This window comes from Trachemys scripta, chromosome 2, assembly GCF_013100865.1.
Source record: "Trachemys scripta elegans isolate TJP31775 chromosome 2, CAS_Tse_1.0, whole genome shotgun sequence".
Taxonomy (NCBI): Eukaryota; Metazoa; Chordata; order Testudines; family Emydidae; genus Trachemys; species Trachemys scripta.
In genome coordinates, this window is record NC_048299.1 from 143,378,702 (window position 1) to 143,395,882 (window position 17,181).

Genomic DNA, 17,181 nt, shown 5'->3' on the forward strand with positions numbered 1-17,181 from the left:
GCTGTTCAGAGCGGCCCAGGCTAGATAAGGAACGTGGAGCCTCAGGCTTGCCCTGCGTGAGGTCCTGGGAAGGCTCCAGAGTCAGAACTGAGGTTAGGGTTTGGCCCGTTCTCCTCGCCAGCATCCATGAGAACCGCCTGGGGGTGTCAAGAGGTCCCTGCCCCCTCGCCAGCCACCTTTCAGCATCTAGCAAGAGGAAGCCCCTGGCAGCACGTAGGAGCTGTGGAGGCTGCAGCAAAACACTCGTCTCTGAGAGCAAAACATCTTATTATCAGCTATGGAGAACTGCCTATTATTATTACTCCGCCGTACATCTGTCAGCATCTCGCTGTCGCAGCTCTTCCCGCGCCCAGGCAGTGAAGGCGAACAGTTTGCTGACGGCAAGCTGGTAACCCTCTTGCTGCTGGACAAAACCGTGCCTGGGATTCCAGAAGAAAGGGCCTGATCCGCTGCTGGCCTACACCTTATGCAGGGGTCATTGACACCCGTTCAATGTGCATTGCAGGCACTCGGCTCCTACCGGCCTGTGAGTGGCTGGGCTGGTGCAGCTGTGTTTTATACCCAATTCGCACCGGTCTGGCCCAGTGTGCACAAGAATGGGGAATCAGGGTGACGGATCCGTTCCCATCCTCTGCCCCTGTATGTCACTCCGGCAGCATACAGAGGCAAGAACTCTGCTCCAAGGGCCAACTGCCCCCTGGCACGGGCACAACATGAGGGTGACATTAGTAGTCCTAGGCTGACCCCCTCACAAGCGATGGTGCATGAGGGACAGGAAGGAAAGGGGCTGTAGACAGGAAGGGCAGCTCAGTGGAACTGGGGAGCCTGGGTTCTGCCACAGACTCCTTGTTTATCCTTGATCAAGTCCCTTAGTCTTTCTGGGCCTCGCTTCCCTGTCTGTACAAAGGGACTAATAGCACTGCCCTGCCTCCCAGGCCTGGGTGAGGATAAATACATTACAGCCTGTGAGCGATTCCAGTGGTACGGTGCCACAGATAGAGCTGGAGAGCCTGGCTCACAGAGCAGCCCTTGAGAGGCTGCCACGTAGTAGAACCCCCCCTGGGGTTGCTCTAATTTATGCCAGGGGCATTTTGGCTCCCAGAACAGTCTGGAATCCCAAGAATGCAAAGGCAGCTTAAAGCCACCTTTGCCCTTCGCTCCCTTGGGCTGCACTTTCCGTGCAAAAGAAGCACAGCCTAAGTCTTTCGTCCAATCTCTCTCTTGCCCCACATCTCTGCAGCAGCCCGGGGACTCTGTCTGGAGCCCTTAGCACACCTGCTTTGCCCTGACAGAGGTGAAGAAACTAAACCCAGAGAGGCAAATTCTGTTCTCACCTATGCCAGTACACGGCTGGGTTAGCTCCGGTGATGCTGATAGAGTGGTGGGAAGGAGAACAGTCCGGGAATGAGCAGCCCCACAGAGGTGCCTTCAGTAACTGGTGTCACTCTGTTGCTAATGGGAGCTGGGTGTGGTAAAAAGGAAGCCTACCTCTGAATGATTGAGTTCTGGGTCTACACCTTGCTACATTGCTCTGGGGTCTGAAAAATTCACCCTCTTGAGAGACACAGTAAAGCCAAGCTAAGCCGTGGCGTAGACGCTGCTGGGCTGGCGGAAGAATTTTTCCATCTTCCTCTTGAGGGGGGCAAGAGCAAGTGTCTACGCCACACCGGTGTAGCTGCCGCTGTAGCCTCTGTAGTGTAGACATCCCCTAAGGCAGGGGTGGCCAACCTGAGCCTGAGAAGGAGCCAGAATGTACCAGTGTACATTGCCGAAGAGCCACAGTAATACATCAGCACAGACGCCGACTCCGTGGGTGCTCACAGAGCACCCACGGAAAAATATTGGTGGGTGCTCAGCACCCACCGGCAGCTCCCCGTAGCCACACCCCATCCCCTTGTTCCAGCTCGCCTCCGCCTCCTCCACGAGCGCACTGCTGCGTCCTGCTTCTCCCCTCTCCCTCCCAGGGCTTGCATCGCGAAACAGCTGATTTACGGGGCAGGGAGGGAGGGGGGAAGAGGGGGAATGCGGCGTGCTGGGGGAAGAGGCGGGGCCGGGGCGGGGATTTGGGGAAGGGATCCAATAGGGGCAGGGAGGAGGCGGAGTGTGACAGGAGGAGAGGAGCAGAAAGACCTCATTCTCAGATGGTACTTTTCACCGGTAGGTCTCCAAGCATTTTACAAAAGAGATCAATATTTTACAGATGGGGAAACTGAGGCACAGAACAGTGCAGTGACCTGCCCAAGGTTACCCACTAGGCTAACAGCGGACCCAGGAATTCAAGCCCCTTCCCATTCCCTTCCCCAAGTCTCCCACTGCCTGCCGCTGCCTGGTGAGTCCCTCCACTCCACCCCCTCCCTTCAGAGGTGCTCGCTGCATCCCTCCTGACCCCAGCACCCCCTCAGGGGAGGGGGTGGAGGAGAGGAGCGATGCGGGGAGCATAAGCGGTGGGGGTCTCGTGGGGGAGGGGAGAGGAGAGGAGGGACACAGTGAGCAGCGGCTGGGGGTGTGTGTGAGCAGGGCAGGGGCGGGGCCTGGGGTGGAGTTGTGGCCATGGGCGGTAGAGGCAGGACAGGAAGCTGGGCTCCCCCAGGGGAAGCTTCACCCACCGCCCATGGTTGGTGGCCTGTGCTATACAGGCGGTCAGACTAATCTAGTGGTCTCTTCTGGCCTGAACTCCATGACTCTGAGGCTCAGAAACAGAAGTGGGGGCGGGGCGGGAAATTGCAAATGTGTTGTTATTTAAAACCCAATGGTTTTTAAGCCAGGCTCAGGATTTTTCAGGCCGGGTGTGTGACTGTTGAACACTCGCGTTGGCCATACCGCGCTTTTGCCAGTTGAGCTTCTGGCGGAACCAGTCAGGCCAGCTCCAAACGTCCAAAAATCATGAGTTGGGTCCCCGAAATCCTGAGATTGGCTTACGAGGCGTGCGATTTTCTATAACAGTGAATGTTGCATTTTATTTTTTGACTTCTGGTTTCTGAGCCATTTCCAGATTTTTAGCCACAGCCACAAGGGTGAGAAACTTACCAGCTCCCCTGCCCCCCCAAGCTGGGATTCTCACTTAATCACAGGGTTCCAGCAGCTGGAGATTTAAGAACCCCCCAAATTAGCACAATTTAATTACCCTGGCAGAGAAAGTGGGATTTAAATCACAGGAGGAAATATGGCTATAGGATGGTTTGGCAAAGCCAGATCTATTGGGTGAGGTTTGTCCTGCCCTGCAAGGGTCTTCAGACTGAATCTAGTGCGGATGGAAAGAGCATATTCAGCTGCAGCTAGCCAGCCTTGATCGCATTGCCAGTGGCAGAGATACCACATCCCCAGAGAATTGATAAGGGAAGCAAAGGGACACAAGGAGAAATCTTTGGTGGGCAGAGTTAAGGACAATAAGGATTTTTTTTTAAAGTACATTGGGAAGAGAAAAATCCTGACAATGGTATTGGTCCATTACTGGATGGAAATGGTAGAATTATCAATGATAATTCAGAAAAGGTGATTGGCGGACAAGACCAATTTCAGTCAGGCTGTTTGATATTTAGCCTCTCATCCTCCCAGCTCCCTGGGAGACCTGAAATAAAGCATGTCATTTAAGGAACCACAGAATGGAATTGTGTGTGTGTGTGCGCTTTGAGGATAGGCTTGTATTTGGTGGGGGAGGGAGACACAGAAAGCCATGTCCTCACGTTCATGGCTCAGTGCTATGAGCCCATAACGCTCACAAGTCTTGCAGGGTCAGACCTGCGAGGAAACAGTGCTGGGGGGGTGAGGTTGGCAAGAGACACTCATCCTTCTCGTTCAGTCTGCCCGACCCCAGGGGAGCTGTGGCGCAGGAGTGGCAAGAGTGGCTCAGTAGGGGGCGCTGGCCCCGCTGAATGCTGATCCCTCCAATGTCCCAGCGTGGAACTAGGGGGTGCTGTCGTGCAGAGAAGAAGGGGGTGGCTCAGTAGGGGGTAATCTTCTCCTTTAGTACGTGCTGACCCCACTGCCTCAGCACGGCGCTAGGAGGCGCTGTGCTGATGGAGGGGCTGTATTTTAAATGAGATTGCAAATGAAAGCTCTTTAAAAAGGCTGTGGGGACATTTGTCAGGGTGTCAGTCCAGCCATGTCTGGGCCAAATTCCCAGCTATGCACTTAGTGTCTTCCTAGCTAGAATACCCCCTGCTGAACAATTAGTTCATTGCTTCCTGTCCTAAGCTGTCATGTAGCGTTGCTGTGCTAATTAAAACAGTTGCTACTTTCTGTCCCAGAGGTGATTTTGTGAGGTCCAAGCTAATTTATTAATTAAATAGAATGCTGTAAGTAGTACAGTCTCTCTCATCTGTGTTAAACTGACGTACTGCTGCCCTCTGCTGGAGGGAATCAAAACTGCTCATCTGTGTGTCGTGGGCCCCATATGGCTATGGGCTTGTGGTGATTCTCCGTTAGCTCAAGTGGATGGAGCCTGTGATGTTGTAGCAGGAGGGTCTGTGTTGCATCCCTTCTCTCTCCATGTGTTTGGGGAGATATGCAGTGTAGGGATGCTTTGTTACTGTATTGTGCTTTTGTGCAAAAACACTACAGCTAGAAACCACATAATGGCCTGTCTCGGAGACAGCAGGCAAGAGATCTCTCAGGGGTTCATTCCAGGTGAGAGATCCCTGACACAGTGCTGTCAGGCCCAGGCGTTCAGCAGACACGAGTCAGACCTCAGCAATCACGAGACTGGCTTAAAAATCGTGAGGGGTTTTTTTTTGTAAAGGTGGGCTTGTTGTATTCCTCGCCTGGTTTCTGAGCAGTACTGTCGCCCTCAGGTCTCATTTTCTCTGCAACCACAAGGGCTTGAAATTGTCTTTAAAAAAAAAAAAAAAAAGCAAGCTGAGATTCTCACGTGACTCCGGGACCTGAGGCTTTAAGAAAAAGATCAACTCCTGTGAGACTTGCAATAAAAACCTTCCCTGAGAGTAAAACCTTCCCAATGCTAATAGTAGTTGAGACTTCCCCATGGGAACAGGAGGGAGATCTCCATCTGTATAAGCAGAGAGCTGTTGTTGCATAAGATTGGGTGCTGTATGTTTCACTTTCTTAACCCCTCCATGCGGGGGACTGAGGGTGTGTCTACCCTGCATTGTAAACTCAGGTCTGTGGACTCTGTGTTTCTGATCCTGCACTTGAGCGTCCACACTGCATTGTAACCCAGGGTTTACAATTGCTGGACCCGGGTCTCAGCTGAGCTAATGTGTCCATACTGCACTACGCAACTCTTCTGACTCAGGTTTGCGGCTTGAGCTGCGTCCACATTGCAAAACGACAGGGCTTGGACCCGAACCACATTGGGACTTGGACTCTGACTCACCCCTCTAGCAGAGTCCTAGGATCTGGGCCCTAAGTGCTTGCTGATCTGAGTCAGTCTGGTTTGTGTGTGGACGGAAGTGGGTCTTGGGCTCAAACCTGAGTCAGAGCCTGGGTTTAGTGTGCAGTGTAGATGTACATTGAGTGACTTGCTTGATGCTGTGGAGCGGGGCTTGTCAGTGATGGGCAGCAAATATTTTAAGAAGGGACTTCTGCAAAAGTTTTCCCCCTTAGCCCGTGAGTGCCAGGATTTCATGTGCCTCCAGGTTGAAATTCCATCCCCCTCCCCTGGTGGAGGGCCAGCACGCACTGCTTTGAGGCCCACTGAAGTCTTACCTTGCAGCGTGTGTGTTCCCAACCCCTCAGTGCCTCACCCACAGAGGATCCGAGTTTGCTGCCCTGAGGGGCCCTGATCCTGCAAAACGCTGAAGCCCATGCGCTGACTGCGTGCAGAATTAAGCAGAGGCACGTGCGTTAGCAGGATCGGCCCTCAGCCCAAGCTGCAGCGGCTCCTGCTTTTAATTCTGAAGGTCCCTGGTCTGACCCAGATGAGCTTTGTTACATCTGTCCCATTCGAGCCTTATTTTGAGGGCTTTGGTGGCTTTCTGCACAAGGGTAGATTTTTGGCTCGTAATCATGGGCCAGAGCATCAGGCATCAGTGATTGCAGCCGGGAGGATTTTGCACTTATCCATGGCCTGTTGTTGCTTGTCTTTTCCAGCGGGCTCCGAAGCCCTCACTGGAGGCTGCCTGGGTTACGCTACAATAGCACCCAACTGAAATCAGGGGCCCATTGTGCGAGGCACTGCACAGACACACAGTGAGAGACAGGCCCTGCCCCCAAAGAGTTTACGGTAAATAGACAAAGGCGGTGGGGGGCGGGGGGAAACCGAGTCACGGAGCGGGGAAGTGACTAGACTTGCCCAAGGCCACACAATCATGCTGCCCCTCTTTTTCCAATTGCCAGCCCACTTGACCCTGCTGCTGGGCGTCGAGTGGATTTTCCTTTTCATCGCCGCGTCCGCCCCAGCGTGGTGGGGATGATTCAGTGCTGCCCACGTGGCTGGCTGGCTCTTGTGTCGCACGGCTCGTGTCTCTCCTGTCCTTTCAGCCCTTCGCTTCACAAAGGCTCTGAGTGCTGCACTGCCCCGGTGCTGGAACAATCTGCTCTTCACCGGGGAGCAATGGGGGAGAGCGGGCGAGGCGGGGGAATTAATGTGGAAAGAGCATCTAGAGCAGATGTGTGTCGGCATCCGTTCAGCCAGCACTCTTCTTTCCAGGCTCCAACGGCTGCGGGAGCTCACAGAGGATCCTTGTCTTGCAGGGGAGGGAGCCCAGGGCCAGGGAGGGGTCCAGGGCCTTCTCAGCCCAGCCATAGTGACTGGAGGGTAGAAAGCACAAGGTTACATCAGGCCCCGGCTAGCCCTGTGTTTGTCTGCAGCAGCTGCTTCAGAACAAAGGGCAATTGGAGGGCTGCCCAGGGTCCTTGCACTGGGATCTTTGAATCACCCTGTGGCACCTTCTCTGGTGGGGGAGGGAGGGTTGAAGGCCAGAGGAGAGTTGAGCCAAGCCCCACGGATAGAAGCTTCCCCTCCCTTTGCACTTACTGTATGGAAAAGCTCCTTTCACCTGAAGGGCTTTGCAAGGGTGGGCTGGCAGCATGGTTGTTTTTCAGAGGGGGAAACTGAGGCACAGACTTGCCCAAGGTTGCAGGGCATGCCGATGGCAGAGCTGGGAATGGAACCCAGGCGTCCTGTCTCCCAGCCTCCTGCCTGAGCCATTAAATCACATGACTCTTGTACAACAGGGAACAGAACCCAGGAATCCTGACCCTCCTGCTCTAACCACTAGACCCCACTGCTCTCCCGGGCTGGGAACAGAACCCAGGAGATCAGACTCCCCTGCTCTAACCACTGGACCTCTCTCCTTTCTCAGGGTTGGGACTATGTCCCCAGAGACCAGTCGCCTAGCCCCTGCTCTAACCACTGAACATTGCTGTCTTCCTAGCTCTTCTAAGCCATCAGCCAGTCACACAATAAAGCCCTTGTCATTTACAATGCACTAAGTAGCTGGTTTTCCAAACATCGTCCCTCCCTCCCTATCAGCCTTCCCTCCCGCCTGCTTCTCTCTCTTCAAAGTAAATAAGTCAAACTGCTGCTTTATTTTTTGAAAGACAACTATTAAGGGATAAAAAGCTCCCAACTGCACTTAAACGAAAGCATTTCAACTCCAGCCCACAAGATGGTTAAAACATCAAGCTTTGTGAGTCAGGTGGTAAATTGCTACCTTAATTCGACGGCTTTTTGCTCCTGAATCGGAACCAGATACAATTAAAGAGACTCATGACTGCTCCAATTTTGTTTGTTAACACTCTCTTGTCTTTCTCTGGAGTTTCAATTTTGCAAACTATTTCGGTGACTTCCCAATTTGGCCTTTCTCTGGAGTGGAATTAAAAAAAATAAATAAATAAAAATCAGCTGTGCTGCAATACGCCATTTGCTTCAAATGAAATCATTAAAAAAATGGACTTTAATGCTTCAACTGATGTGTCTTCTAATCCTGCTTGAATTAAGCAGAGCACTTCCTATCCCCAGTTATGTCTGCTGCCCGTCTCTGCTCCATTCCCTTCTCATTTCCCTGCCCTTGTGTCAATTTGCTTAAAAAGCCTCCTACAATTTGGGCATCTGTTACGCAGCCAACAGGGGGCAGAGTTTTCTCGTGGCTTAGAGCAGGGTGCTGATTGGAGCCAGGCAGTGCTGAGTTTGTAATGAAACAGGTGCTAGGGCTCAACCAATTTTTTTTGCTTTCATAAGGCAAGCCCAGAGGTGCTGGGGCTTTGAACCGTGAAGCCGAGAGGTGCCAGGATACCTGGGTTCTTTTGCCTGTTCTGCAGCTCACTTGCAGTGTAAGAACATACATGAGAACAGAAAGGAGGGAACGAACAGAACTGGGCAATTTATCAAGCGATCCATCCGCTGTGATCCAGTGCCAGTTTCCGGCTGTCAGAGGCCTTGATCTTTGGCTCACCCACACCTAAATATTTTTGAGGATATGGGCCTCAGAGCCCAGTTAGCATCAGGAGTGTGGTTTCTAGTGCTTGGAGCAGTGGACTGGGTGAGAGCCAGGACAGCTGGATTCTACCCTTGACTGCGCCACTTGCTTGTTGCCAGACCCTGGGTGAGTCAAACCCACGTTTTCGAAAGCCCCCTCTAATTTTGGGTGCCTTCATTTTGGGAGTCCTAATTTGAGCCAACCGGGGCCTAAACTGCAGAGCTGCTAAGCAACTACCTCTGCCATTGAGTTCATTGGCTGCTTAATTAGGTGCCTAACGATGGATCTGGCACCTTGAGCACCCAAAATCTGAGACATCTATTGGAGGCACTTTGGTGATCTCTCCACCTGGTAAACTGGGACAAAACAGCTCTTTCTTGGGGGGGAGGGGCTGAGGTTTGCCAAAAGCGCAAATAGCCTGTAATGAAATCACAGATCGTTAGAGGCCAAGATTCTGGATGCCACCAGGCTGTTGGGGTTTTTGCGGGGTGCGTGGAGCCTGCTTTCCCTAGGGCTGGTGCTTGGCAATTTCTGAACATTAAAGTGTCTGAGGTTGGCCCCCCAAAATCACAAGCCTCTTTTGAAAATCTTGCATTCTAATGTCAATGACAAAATTCTAGAGGCCGAGTGTGTGCAATATACCAGCCCTGCAAAATCCCTTCTGTCCGGCAAGGTGAATGCTATCGCAAGGGTGGGCAAATGTACTGAGTCACATGGGACAATCTTCGGAAGTTCACGAGCCGGGGCTCGGGGCTTCAGCCCTGCAGGAGGCACCTGCTGGGGCTGAAGCTCTGAGCCACAACTAGGTGTACCCCAAGCCCCCCCCCCCTCCACTGGGAAGAAGCCAGAAGTGATGCGTGGGGTGGCACGTTTTTGCCAGGGTTTGCTGGCCCTGCTCCGTCACATAGTGCCACCAGGCCCTTTCCCTGCCTGGCAGCTGCTGGAGCCAGTGGCCCTTCACAGCAGCTTCACTGCTGCTAATACTTGGGAGTTGTAGGGTGAGGCCCCTGAGGGTAAAGGTGGGGGGCATGCCTGGGTGTGTGTGACTCAGGCTGTTGGGGGGGGGGGGGGGGGGTTTGAATCTTTAAATGGTGACACACACACCCCCGCAGGCACCAGTCATCTCTGGCAGAAGCCCCTAGCCCCACCACCCTGCTGCAGGGCAGAAGCCCCGAGCTTCCTCCCTCCCCCCGTCTGGTAGGCAGAGAGTGCGGGAGGGGTGAGCCTCACTTTAATGGTAAGAGCCGCAGTTTGGCTACCCCTGCGAGATAGCAACCCTGATCTGCTATTTAAAAACCAAGGACACTGCCTTCTAGTATGAAAAGTGTCAGGTTTGTATAAGAGAAGCGTGAAATTCACCACTGGGCAGAAGGCCAGCGTGAAATCTAGGCACCCCTTCAACCCTGGTGCACAAAGGTTTGCATATGGGCCAGATTAGCATCTCGCTGACCCCCGGGTAAATCCAGAGTTAACTCCATTGATGTCAGTGACGTTACTCTGGATTTCCACCGGCATATGTGAGATCAGAATCGGGGCCTGGATGGACGTTTGTCTTTGGATTCTCCAAGCTCTTGAGCAGATTTTATTTACTTTTAAAGGCCCGTGAGTGGTTTATACTCTAGGCATCTATCACATCTCCAGAGTCCTGTCAGGACCATTCTTTATCCTTCCAGAGAGGGATCGAAGGCAGAGTCGCCGCTCCAGGAGCTTCAAAAGCTCTTGTCGCTCATTGATTCTTGGGGTTATTATTGGAGGGAACATGCGGTCGATGGCTACTATTTTGGAGTTGTTTTTCCCTGCCATGTTGAGTGGGTTCTCTCTCCTTTCCGATCTATTGAGCAGCAGTAGCTAGGAGAAGGCAAAGCAGAGTGCATTTAGTTTTGTGGTGGTGGATGTAGGGAGGTGAGATTCATAGATTTAATTCACAGGTTTTAAGGCTAGAAGGGACCTCCTGCATATCACAGGCTGGAGCATTTCAGCCTGTTGCCCCTGGACTGAGCCCCGTGACCTGTGTCTGAATCAAGTCTAGCTTCCAGAAAGCCAGCCACCCTTCATGTAAAAACACAGATGGAGAATCCACCACTCTGGCGGCGCTACCGGCTAATCGCCCTCACTGTTAAAAATCGGCATCTTACTTGTCATTTGAAGTTGGCTGGCTTCAACTTCCAGCTGTTGGTTCTTGTTCTGCCTTTCCCTGCTAGGTGAAGATCCTTCTGTGAGAGCCAGTTATAAGGTTATTCAGAACATTTGCCTCCCATCCAAGGATCTGCGGGTGATTAACAAATATTAGTTAATTCCGCCTCACAGCCCATCCAACCCATCTGGTGTGACCTGGATTCAATTCCTGACTCTGCCACTGGCCGCAAGTCATGCTCTGTGACTCAGTTTCCCCATCTATAAAATGATATTGCTTTGTAAAGCTCTTTGAGATCCACTGATGACCAGTATTAGATAGGAGCTAAGTGGTATTATTAACACCTCTCTCATGAGCTAGTGAATATCATCGGATGAGACCAATCTTACATAGCTCCTGTCCCTGTATCATTTGAACACCTCACCATCTTTAATGTATTTATCCTCTCAACACCTCTGTGAGCTAGGGCTGTGTTGTTATCCCCATTGTACAGATGGGGAACTGAGGTCACAAAGGGACTCTATAGCAGCCTCGTGTGCTAACCACTGGATCACATCTCCTGGGGAAGCTGAGACCCAGAAAGGTGAGCTCAAGGTCGTTTAGTGAGTTTTAGTATAACCCGGGATGGAACAAAGAAGGTATCGCCTTTCAAACTCTGCCCATAATCCCAGGCCACACCCACAATCCCAAACTAGATGGGTGTTTTTGCAAAAACTGACCAGTGCTGAAATGATTAACATTGTTGCTATTTAAAATTTCATCAAACGGCTTCAGAATTGAAAGGGACCCACACAGGACAATAAAACTGTGGTTTTACGATGCTTAAAGAAGACCTAAAAGGTGTTTTAAAAATAATAGTAATTGGCTTTTCTTTCAACATCAGAAAATCATATTTTATCCCCTTTCTTGGAAGGATCTCTGGGCAGCTGGGTTTGACATCAAAACCAGAATTTGGGAGGGAAAGGTGGGGTATTTTTTGAGGTTCAATCAAGCTTATTAGAACTTTGTCTTTTGGGTAAGCATTATTTAACTCAAATGCTTGATAAACAGTGAGGAGGAAAGATCTCTTGGTGAAAAATTTGCCAGCCCAACTGCTTGAATGGAGGGCTGAGAAAGATTTCTCTCTGGCAAAAATAGAGACGATGGAACTTTGCTATTTCTTGAAGGTCAAACAAAAGCAAGCAGGACGATTGTAAACTCTTTGGAGCAGAGGCTGTCTTTGCATTACAAGTGTGTACAGTGCCTAGCATGGTGCGGCCCCAATCCTGACTGGTTCCTCAAAGTGCTACAGTGATAGAAACGAATAATCAACTATCTCAGGCCTGGGACAAAATAGGGCAGAAGCCCAATGTTCTTTTCCTGGAACAGGTCTCCTTTAGCTGAGAGAATACCTTGCAAACAGCCACTGAGCGCTACAAACAGGAAAAAGGAAATGTCCTTGTCTCGGAGAAACCGCTCACCTGGAACCAACACCTGAGTTCTCAGCCCAGGTATTATAGAGAGGTTTGGGCTTTCATTCAATCAAGTCCAGCGAGGCCTTTTAATGATCGGATTAGCGCTTTCCTATTTTCTGAGTCAGTAGCTCGAGAGCTCCAGGCCAGCACCTAGATCCAGAAATTAACAAAATTGGAAGAGGCTGTGCCTCTCTGAACTAATTAATATCTAGCACTCCAGCGAGCACACCTCTGGGATTGTCTGGGCGCCGTGACGGTGCTCCCTAGACCGCAGCTCCTGGAGATGGAGTGGGGAGCTACACCTGGGAGTGCCCCCAACTCCCTGTGCACACTTCTTTCCTGAGTCACACCATTGGGGCTTTGCTGAAGGCTTCTGGAAATGGGGCCGTTAAGTAGAGCGCATCGGGATCCCCGCCCCCGAAAATGCGCAACAAAAATGAATATTTTTTCATTTTCCTCTAATTTTTTTAAATGTTTCAAGATCTTGTCCAAAAAAGCCCCTCCCCCAATTCTTAGCTTAAACCCCAGAACATTTAGATGACCCCTCCCCGCCACCAAATTTGACAAAATCATTTTCCATAAAAATTTCCAGTTTGTCCAAAAAGCCACATTCCATCATGGTGAAAACCGTTTGGACAGGACATTTTCAACCAGTTCTGCCGTTAGCCTCTCCGTGCCTCGGTTTCCCTGGTGTAAAAACCCAGGTCAGGTTTGCGAGACTCATCTACTGATTCTTTGTAAAGTGCTTTGAAGACTTGGGAGGGAAGGAGCCGTGTCATTTTCCAACTGGGAGGCTGAACGGATGACATTCATTGGGAAAAAATTAACTGAGGAGTGACGAGGATGGAATTAGTAAGACAGACATCCGCATGGACGTTGTGGAGAGGAGCGGCTTAGCGCCAGGAGCCTGGGGACCGAACGGTCAGATCAGACTTGCAGAGGGCAACGCTGCACTCAAGAACTGATTGTGCCCTGGAGAAACGCATCGGAATGCTTGAGAATTGGAGCAAAGGGGACACTCCCAGCCTGAACGCGGGGCTCTGACCCGGAGGATTGCAAAATTGCTGGAAATGGATGCCCTGTGAAGGATCTTCCTGAATTACCCACAGAGAGGGAGTGTCATGAGGGCAGGAAAGAGAGAGAGAGTCGTGGGGTGACGCTGTGATTGTCACCTGCGGAAAGAAAGCTCTGAAAGAAGCGGGGAATGGAGAGAAGGAAGGGGAGAGAATGAGAGAAGAAAAAGAAAGAGAGAGACACACAGCACTTGCCTTTGGACATTCAGTTCCCTTCATGCGAGGACCAAGGCCTCCTTGTTAAACACCGACCTGCCAGTGTAACTAACCCCAGTGCAGCCAGTGAGGGGCACCCCAGGGAGTTGGTCTGGGGGGTGACCAAGGGCTTGTCTACACAGAGACTTAGTGTGCAGTAAGCTGAGGTGGAAAAGGGCCTTTGACGTACAGCTCCGAGCGCGCTACCGAACAGTCACTGCACCATAGCAGGGTCCGCTGAAGTGGCTGCTTGGCCAGGCAGGGCTTGTCCCGCTCACCCCCTCAGCCGGCTGGGGTGGGAGTGGCTATGGAGGCAGCACGTTCAGTCCTCTAATGGGAAGGAGCATCTCCCATCTCATCCCAATGTCCCCCTCTCCTAACGATGCTCTGAGTGGTACTGATGCGCTGGGCCTAGCACTTGGGTATGAGCCAGACAGAGGAAAGACTCCATTTGACTTCAGTAGCCTGTGAACCGGGCAGCGGGCAGGCCACTCCGGTGAGGAGCCTGTGAGGTGGTTTCTCGGTACATCTCCCTGCGTCGGCTGGGGTGGGGTGTTGGAAAGTGACGGGGGCAGGCTCCAGGGCCGCTGAGAGGGGGTTTGGGCCCCCTAGCAAAGGCGGACCGGCTCAACAGGGCTGACGAAGTTGGGGAAGCCGGGCCCTGGGTCCCCTTCCGGACCACCGGGCCCTGGTAATTTGTACCATCTTCCCCCCCCCCCCCCCCCCCCCCCGTCAGCCTTGCTCTCTCCCAGCACAGGGTGCCGTTAATTCCTGTTTTAAGCCCAACTGGACTCTCAGCTTGTTTTCTCTTGAAACCAATGAGATTTATTTGAACCTCACAGCTAGAAAATAGGGGCCCTGGGAGCTGGGTGAGAATCACGAGCCCTTTCTACTGCTGGGGAAACTGAGGCACAGAGCGAGGATGTGACTTGCCCAAGATCATGCAGCAGAACAGTGGCAGAGCCAGGAATAGATGTCCTGGGGCCAACCCCCCATCCTTGTTCATGTGATCACACAGCCTCTCCGTTTGCCATTTGCTGTCCTTGGTCCCCCTCAAGAGCTGTCCTGGCTTCCCCGAAGGTCCATCAATAATCCCAAAGTTAGCTAAGCTGCAGAGTCGGGCTTCAACCATCAAACATCCTCTGGGTCCACCAATCCCACCATCTAGCTTGTGTCGTACCTTTCAGTGACAAGTCAAGCTGATGACACTGGGGGTCGGATTCTGCACTCGCTCACGCTGGGACGCATCAGAAATGACTCCCCCGAAGTCCATAGTGTTGCCTGGTGCAATTCACCCCCTATGCAAAAGGCCCGCACTGAATCTGTGCCCCACTGAAGCCCGTACGCTAGATGACAAGTGTATTCGAGAGGCAGCGTGAGCCGAAGAAGGTGAGTGGGACGGGGAGGCTGGAGACCTACTCTGCCACTGACTTACCATGTGACCTTGGCTCTGTTGCCCGGTGATCAAATGAGACATTAGTGGTGTATATAGGCTCTGTGCTGGGGTGCATGCCATCTTCCTTGAGAGCAGAATCAGATCTCCTGCCGACAGGGCCAGCCCTAGACCAAATGGTGCCCAGGCGAGGAGCGTCTTCATTTGTTAAACTTTTGAAGAACTTACAAGCAGTTGCCTGCCCCTAAATCCAGCCCTGCCTGCAGATCCTTCTAGCCTGGACCCTTTCCACTCAGTGTTCCTTCTCTGTGTGTTCAGAACCCACTCCTGCTTCTCTCCTCTCCCCATTACTGCTAGACTGGTGCAGCGGGGTCCACCTTTGCTATACGTCAAACCGGTGTATGCTGTTCTCCTTCATTTACTTTTCCGCACCATTTCACCACCTCTGAAAATGAAGAACTCTTCCTGTCAGCGCAAATGCTCAGGGTATTTATCCTCACGCCAGCCTGCTAGTGGCGCTGCGGTCAAGGCCCCGGCAGCGCTTAAAATATCCTGTTTCCCAACATCTTTCACTTTGCCATAATAATTTGTTCCACTTTGAAACTTGGCATAGAAAGTCACCGCATTGTGCTTTTCTCCTGAAAACCAGCACATTTTGAGGAGGGGAAAAAACCCCAACAACAAATAGTTTGGGCCATTTTTATGCTGATGGCGAAACGTATGGATGTGTTCTGAACAATTAGTTTATTTGTGCTTGTATCAGTAAAAATGAACAAACCAACCCGTGCTGATGTCTTTGGGAGTTCTGAATGATTATTTTTTGTGCTTGTATCAGTAAAAAAAACCCAAAAACCCCAAAGATCATTTTTATATACAGAACAGCATTTGAGCTGTGCTTTTCTCTAATTGCCTGTTGTCTGGGCCAAACAAACTGAAAGAAGCCAAAATATTGATGATAGAAAAGGCTCTGTTGCACAAGTTTGTCATTCCTTCTAAGAGTTTTAGTGCACAATTTAATTTGTTGTACTGGGCCCTGGTTGGGTTCAGGAAGAGAAGCCGAGTTGGTTGAAAGATGCTGTTTCATCAAAGCAGAATCTGTTTCAGTGAAGTTTGAGATGGAGACAGAGACTTCTTCCTTCATAAAGTACATTAACTGCTTTACAGAGGGTGATTTCTAAAGTTAGTTAGTTCTGTTTGCCAGGAGCTGGGAATGGGCGACGGGATGGATCACTTGGTGATTACCTCTTCTGTTCATTCCCTCTGGGGCACCTGGCATTGCCACTGTCAGCAGACAGGCCACTGGGCTAGATGGACCTTTCATTTGATCCAGTATGGCCGTTTTTATGTTCTTAGTGCTTTGTGCATATATTTCACTGCAGTACTGTACTTAGGAGGATATTGCAAAATTAGCTTGTAAATTCTCTGGGACAGGGACTGGCTTATCTCTGATGGGGCTCTCTCAGCACTATTGTAATGCAAATAATATTAAGCTTAATTAATGTGGTTTGTAAAGGCCTTTGAGCGCCTGAAATGAAAGTTACCCTAGCGGATCAGTATTGTTTATTAGTATGGGCTGCACCTGTGAAACTGTTTGTGTGACGTGCATGTTCGAGTCTTCCTTTTTAATGGGGCTCCTTGAAAACCTCTACCTTAATATCCCCATGACGTAGCAGGTTCCCCTAGATCGGTAACATACAACCAAGGCCCAAATCCTTCAAGACCTTCAGGCTCCGAACAGTGAAATCAGTGGAAGTTGGGACCTTTTAAGGATCTGTGCCCATGTGAGGAGGTAAAAACACACTTTACAATGGTAAAAAGAAGAACAGGAGGACTTGTGGCACCTTAGAGACTAACAAATTTATTAGAGCATAAGCTTTCGTGGACTACAGCCCACTTCTTCGGATGCATATAGAATGGAACATATATTGAGGAGATATATATACAATGGTGTTGCCCCTAGATGGGGAAACCGACGTAGGCAAATTGCAAAATTCCTTGCCCAATCCAACCAACCACCCCGATATACAATCCCTTCCTGCAAACCAGGAAAGAAAACCCCCTCCCCTCCTTCCTTCCCTGCTAGTGGGGGGAACACGAGGTCTGTCGAAGATATTTTGCTTCCCCCCATCATCCAGCTCCTGCCCAGATGCCCCAGTGATGGGCACCACGCAGGCAGGTCAGAGCCTCCCAGCGCTGAACCGGGGCCAGGCTCCGGCTCGGGGACAGCCCAGGGTCCCGCCGGCGCGGGTGTTGGTCGGGGGGAGGTGGGGACCGAGCGTGCTCCGGGGCAGGAGGCTGCAGCTGTTGCGGATCCGGGGCGGGCTCTGCCGGCCACGCACGTGGAGGGAGGCGGCGGCGGCGGCTGGAGCGGGGCCTGGGTGAGCGCACGCCGGGGCCGGGCCGCTGCATCGGCTCGGGGGTCCGGGCCATGTACGGTGTATGGGACCCCCGCCTCGCCCCCTGTGCCCCGCCCCGTGCACGGCCCCCTCCCTGCCCCACCGAGCCCCCTGGGCCCCCGCCCCCTCCCTGCCCCCCAGGTCCCACACCGTGGCCC

The 17,181-nt window shown here is 51.8% G+C and overlaps 1 protein-coding gene across 4 annotated transcripts in view; it reads left to right on the forward strand.

The window, feature by feature from the left end:
• The window catches only part of GPAT2 (glycerol-3-phosphate acyltransferase 2, mitochondrial), a gene marked incomplete at its 3' end in the record, with an annotated part of 184,346 nt that overhangs the window by 120,207 nt on the left and 46,958 nt on the right, over positions 1 to 17,181 (forward strand). Inside the window, 1 exon segment of one of the 4 annotated variants that reach the window (XM_034761712.1) lies at positions 16,720 to 16,803. 4 annotated transcript variants of the gene reach the window in all.